At 41.0% G+C, this 5,840-nt stretch overlaps 1 pseudogene; it reads left to right on the forward strand.

Moving 5' to 3' along the window:
* Positions 1-592: 592 nt before the first annotated feature.
* On the forward strand, positions 593-3,060 carry LOC121102780 (annotated as a pseudogene).
* The last annotated feature ends 2,780 nt before the right edge of the window (positions 3,061-5,840 follow it).

The raw sequence follows: 5,840 nt of genomic DNA on the forward strand, positions 1-5,840 counted from the left end.
TTCATGGTCAAATGACAGTTTATATTGTCTTCAACAGAAAAATCAGCCCACAGTTTACGTACACCTCTTGGAAAATACGTGTCTGTCCACTGATGTTGGCTCAGTTTCTTTCTTTTTTTCTTTCTTTCTTTTTTTTTTTTTTTTCTGAGCTGGCATGGTTTACACTTCTCTTATGCTTATCTTAGGAGATATATGTCCTAGCACAGAATGCAAATTAGAAATACAGAGCATTCTAAACTAGTTTCCACTTGACATTATTTAATAACAGATTATTATGATTGCTTTAAATAGTGTATGAGGTATTCCTTGGAACTCAGGTTTTACATTCATTTATCACAGTTTTTTCAGACTCTGTTATAGATGATAGTAATTAAGATTATTTTAAATGTTTTACTAAAGGTGTATTACAAAACACTTAAGAGATAATTAGATTCTAGGTATTTACTAAATGCTTTCATATAAGAAGTTGAAATCCCTTTCTTCTGCATGCTGTTCCTTGGAGGGTTGGAACTCAGAGTCAAACCTTATTCTACCTCCCCTCTGATCCCTCCAACCCCATGCTCAACCCCATGTATTTTAGGGGGGGTCCAAGATGATCTTCCTTATTCCTGTGTCAGATAGCTTCTGGGTGGATTTGGCTACCACCATCAGGAGATTGGAGGTGAGAGAAGGGAGAGTCCAAGGCTCGCCCGTCTTTCCTTCCTTCTTGGCTTGCTTCCTTCCTTCCTTCTTTCCTTCTTTCCTCCTCTCTCCCTTCCTTCCTTCCTGTCCATCTGTCTTCTTTCCTCAGTATTATTTTTGTGTGTATGTATATGTTTTTAATTTTTGCAATTAAAGTATAGTTGACATACAATGTTATTGTCCAAGACATTTCTTCACCTCACTCTTTGCATCAAACAACATATCTACCTGTACCTGTGCTCTCCCTGCTTCCAGCTCCCACCTAATAGGCCCTCCTGGCTTCCTCCAGGTCAGCCAAGCTCTTTGGGTTCCAATAACCCCATCTATTCCCTTGGTCTCAGTCTATGTGTAGTGGGAGCTTCTGCTATTTCTAATCTCAGGGTTACCACATTTTCCTCTTGCTTGGAGTCCCAGGTCTATCTGTTAAACCAATGTCACTCCCATTTTAAATATTTGGAATGAGTATCTTTTTCTGGTTGGATCTTGACTGATTCATTCCATTTCTTTTTTCTTTATCTGATGATTGGTAAAATCACACTTACTCACACAATCTCGGTTAATATTATCATCATCATTGATACTGAAATATGTGTATTGCCATCTGCAGTGCACAGTGATCAGTGGAATGAGGGATAAGACTAGGCCCAAGTAGTGGAAATGATAAGATGGAAGGCAGAAATGTTGACATACATATTGGGGTTCTGAATTTGTAGATGGCTCAAAATATGGACCTTGTTGAATGAAGATACTAGTGAGGAGTATTGGAGCCTCTGATCTGACAAAACTTGGGGATAGAATTTCTTTATTCATTCACAGATAATTATAGGCTCTAACCAAATGGCAGGGTCTTTGCTAGGCACTAGGTTGAGGGAGCAGGCAAGACTAGGAACATACAAGATGCAGGGGGGACTGCATTCCTTCTAGAGGCTCTAGGAGAGAGTCTGTTCTTTGCCTTTTTCAGTTTCTGGAAACTGCCTGCATTCCTTGGCTTATAACTCCCTTCCATCTGCAACTCCAGAAATTGTATCACTCCAAGACCTTTGCTTCTCTGACTCTGACTTTCCCCCCTGACCTCTTTCACTTATAAGGACCCTTATGATTACAGAGGGCCCATCCGAATAATCCAGAATAATCTCTCCATCTCAAAATCCTTAATTTAATCACATCTGCAAAGTCTCTTGCTATGTAAGGTGACATATACAGAGGTTTCAGGGATTAGGGTGTGGCCACCTTTGGGGACCATTATTCTGCTTACCACACCCTTGCCATACCCCCTGAAGCATTGGGATGGTTACAATCAGACTTTGCAAAGGAGATGCTAAAAACAATAGGTAAACCCAGCTGGGTGCCACGTGCCTTTCCTTCCCTCCCTTCTCCCCTCTCCTCTCCCACCCCCTCCCTTTCAGCAGTTCTGCTTCCTGGTAAACTCTGCACAGAGTCCAGAAAAAGACTGCCTTGTTGTCACCTCCTCTGTTCAGGCCTTGGCCTTTAGGAGCCTGCTCCCTTCCTCTCCTGGGTCTTCCTCTCCTTCAGTTTTGAAGCTGGTGGCATGGTGGCTGCCCCGCCGGGATCTCTGAGAAATGTGGCAGAGTAGCCGGTCAGCAACTACCCGGATTTGCAGGCTGAGCTGTGCAGCAGGGGCTCCACACTCACCCTCGTCACATTCACCACGCGAGGGGGCAGCATTCAGTTCTACAAGCTAACGAGTATCCACAGGCAGTTTTCCTGGAAGTAGGTGTGCATCAATGTCAGGGAAGAGCTGCCACCAACAATATATCAGCAACATCCATAATCCTGGTTTTTTCGAAACAGAGTGAGAATTGACCAATATCAAGGAGCGATGCTGTGGGAATCCAAAGAGCTGTGTGGGTTTAACGTCTCCTATTAACATGCTGCTCATGTCTTAATGAAAGCAAAGAGCATGGGTTTGATACTGTTTCCAAAAAGGCATGACCTTGGAATCTGATTGTGATGAACAGCTACTTATTACCCGAGCATTTAATCAGCTGGTAAACTCTATTCAGTGAGATTGCAAGGGCCAGTTAATGGTCAGGGGCCTAAATATGTAAAAAAAATCTTATCAATCCACCCCAATCTATGGGTTTTGAAGAAGCAGAAAGAGGTGACCAACTCAAGCTCTGGAACTAATGGAGGATAATATTAAAGAAGATGGCATAGTCGCACTTCATTATTATTAATCTTAACAGTGTAACTATAGTTGTTTGGTCCAATCAAGGTGAAGAAACAACAATTTCATATCTTACCTTTATTGGTAGTGCAGTCCAAACAACAAATATGAACGACTTTAAACCAGTAGTTGGCAAAAAAGGAGAAAGCCACAAAAGACAGCAGAAGACCACACTGCGATCAGGTTTATAGCTCCTGGGTAATTGCTTGATTCTCCTCAGAGACTGTCAATATTCTGTTCATTGCTATTGCCAATAAGTCATTGCTTTTGTTCGGATGGTATCACGAGTGTTTTTATTGTAATCTTGATACATGCAGTGGTAAATAAAAAGTCACTCATTTTGCCAAACTAAAAAAAAAGCAAGAGCTAAACCCCCAACTTTAAGATAAACTGGCCAATTTGCATTGTTCCCCAACACACCTCTTTTTAGGAAAGAGTTTTCAAAATCAGAGAGGTGGTGAGACCCTTAGCACAACTGATGAAACCACCCAGTTCCGGGATAGTCAATAGAAAACTTTTATTGAAGGACAATTTTGCAGTGTATTTTTTTTTTTTTGGAGGATTTCTCTGAAAGTCCAATTTAGGTGACAGCAAACAAGTAGGCAACGACGAGTGGTGGTAACAGCTTTTTCTAAGCAAGTGGAAATAGGTGTGTGCTCTGTATGAAATGAGGGCTCCTTAGTATGCAGCTGTGGGATCTTCCATCAGTGGCCGGACCCACACATTCTGGGACATTCCATCCATACTGATAGCCATAAGTAGTGTCCCTTCGTACATTCAAAGAACAACACCAAATGCATGAAAATCCCATGTGAAAGGGTATTTCTAGACTATGGATTCATATATTCTAAAGGGACTCTTCCCAATTTTCCACTGAATATTTTGAGCAGAAAGGTGGAATTTGTAAGAGATAGAATGTAATCAAAAGAATTAAGGGATCAGAAAGATGTTCCTAACCAGAAACGAGGGAGAGGAGTAGATGCCTGAAAAAGCCTCTACTGGGGTCTCCTTCCATTTGGGGCTTAGGATGTGTGAAGTGAGCCCTAGGACTTCCATGGGGACACATCCTGGGAGAACAGAAGCACTACTTTGGGGAAGGACACTCTTCTATAAACTTGAGAATACCCTACGTTTTTCAGCTCTGTTCAGGAAAATTAGTTAAAGCCCCGTTTCAGTTTTATTTTTTTCATAAATGTCTATCACCCTCCCCTCACTCCATAGGAGATTTCAGGAATAACTCTAAATTGCACATCTGAGAAGTTTGACTGAAATCAACTATCTAAATGTAGGATTGATAAAAAATAACTATTTAAGTAGCATTGATAACTGACAAGAATTGTATTGCCTCCCTGCCTGCCCCCTGGCCTGAGGTAACCTTTTAATTGTCAAAGTATCATGATGAAATATTTCACAAGAAGATTAAAGATTTCACATCTAGTTCCCAACCCTAAATTTATGCATGTTGAGAGTAGAGATCCTTCTCTTTCAACCAGGAAACAAATTTCATAATAAACAATGTGTTACTTTAAAAAAAAAAAAAGATTTTATTTATTTATTTGACAGAGAGGGAGAGACAGCACAAGCAGGGGGAGCGGGAGAGGGAGAAGTCAGGGAGCCTGATGTAGGGCTCAGTCCCAGGACCCTGGCATCATGACCTGAGCTGAAGGCAGACGCTTAACCAACTACACCACCCACGTGCCCCAATTTATTACTTTTTAAAGCATAGTGTAAGAAATAAGACAGAGAATAAGGTTGGCATTTCTCAGCAGTTTAATTTACAGGGCCTGGTCTCTTTTGTATTCTCTTTTGTTTGCTAAGCCCTCTTTTTTCCAAAATCCTCCTTGTCTGGGAATGGGGGGGTTTAGATCAGTAACAGGTATGGGGGGGAAGAGACTCAGTAGTCAATGCTAAATAGACAATGAATATTACACAAGATATGTTTACATCCTTTCACTCTCATTTTCAAATTTACCATTAATCAATTGAAATAGATTTCTGTTCAACATTTTTCAAGACCATGTTAAGTAAGACCAATGATATTAGCTACCATTTATCTACCACGTGGCAGGCATTTTCCTTGTGGTATTTTTGATATTCTCAACAACCCAACTAGATAGTTGATACAATCATCATTTTATTATGAAAAAATCGAGAGTGAGTACATTTGTAGTAAATAACTGAGTTGGGATTTCAACCCAGAGAACTTAATCCCAAAGTTTGTCATCTTTCTATAATGATTTGTTGTCTCTTTCAAGGGATATCACTGAAAATACTCTCCGTGAGCGAAGTCATCAATGAATTATCCAGGAACCGGGACTGAGTTACGCAGTTGGTGCTCTAGTGGGCTCTGGAGCCCACTTTTTTTTTCTTCTTCTGGCTGCATCCCTTTGGTCTCTAATATTGGACTTTTTTCTCTTACCATTTAATCAGATTTCTTTTTTTAAAAAAAGATTTTGTTTATTAGAGAGAGAGAGAGAGCATGCGCGCAGTGGGTGAGCACAGCAGGGGGAGGGGCAAAGGGAGAGGGAGAGGCAGACTACCCCAGGAGCAGGGAGCCTGCCTTGAGGGCTCCATCCCAGGACCCCAGGATCATGACCTGAGCTGAAGGCAGACGTTTGGTGGACTGAGCCACCCTGGCGCCCCTAATCAGATTTCTTTACGCAGAACTATTTTCTCCTTCCGGGAAGAACGAGAACAATTCAAACTTAATCATCCGAAGTCATGACTTTTCGTAACTATACTTTTGCTAATAGAACAGAATAGAAAACTATTCAGTTATAATTTTGTAATATTATTGTCACCACATTTTTCTGTTCATGGGAACTTTTAAATATAGTACGTACACTTGACTATGCTGGCATCACAAATGTGTGAATGTGTGCACAGATGTAACAACTTGGGCTTGTAGATGCACAGAACTCCGAAAGTGTTCTCATTACTCTTAATCCGGTGGTATCATGTAGTAACTAGT

Source organism: Ursus maritimus, unplaced genomic scaffold (genome assembly GCF_017311325.1).
Source record: "Ursus maritimus isolate PB19 unplaced genomic scaffold, ASM1731132v1 scaffold_15, whole genome shotgun sequence".
Classification (NCBI taxonomy): domain Eukaryota; kingdom Metazoa; phylum Chordata; class Mammalia; order Carnivora; family Ursidae; genus Ursus; species Ursus maritimus.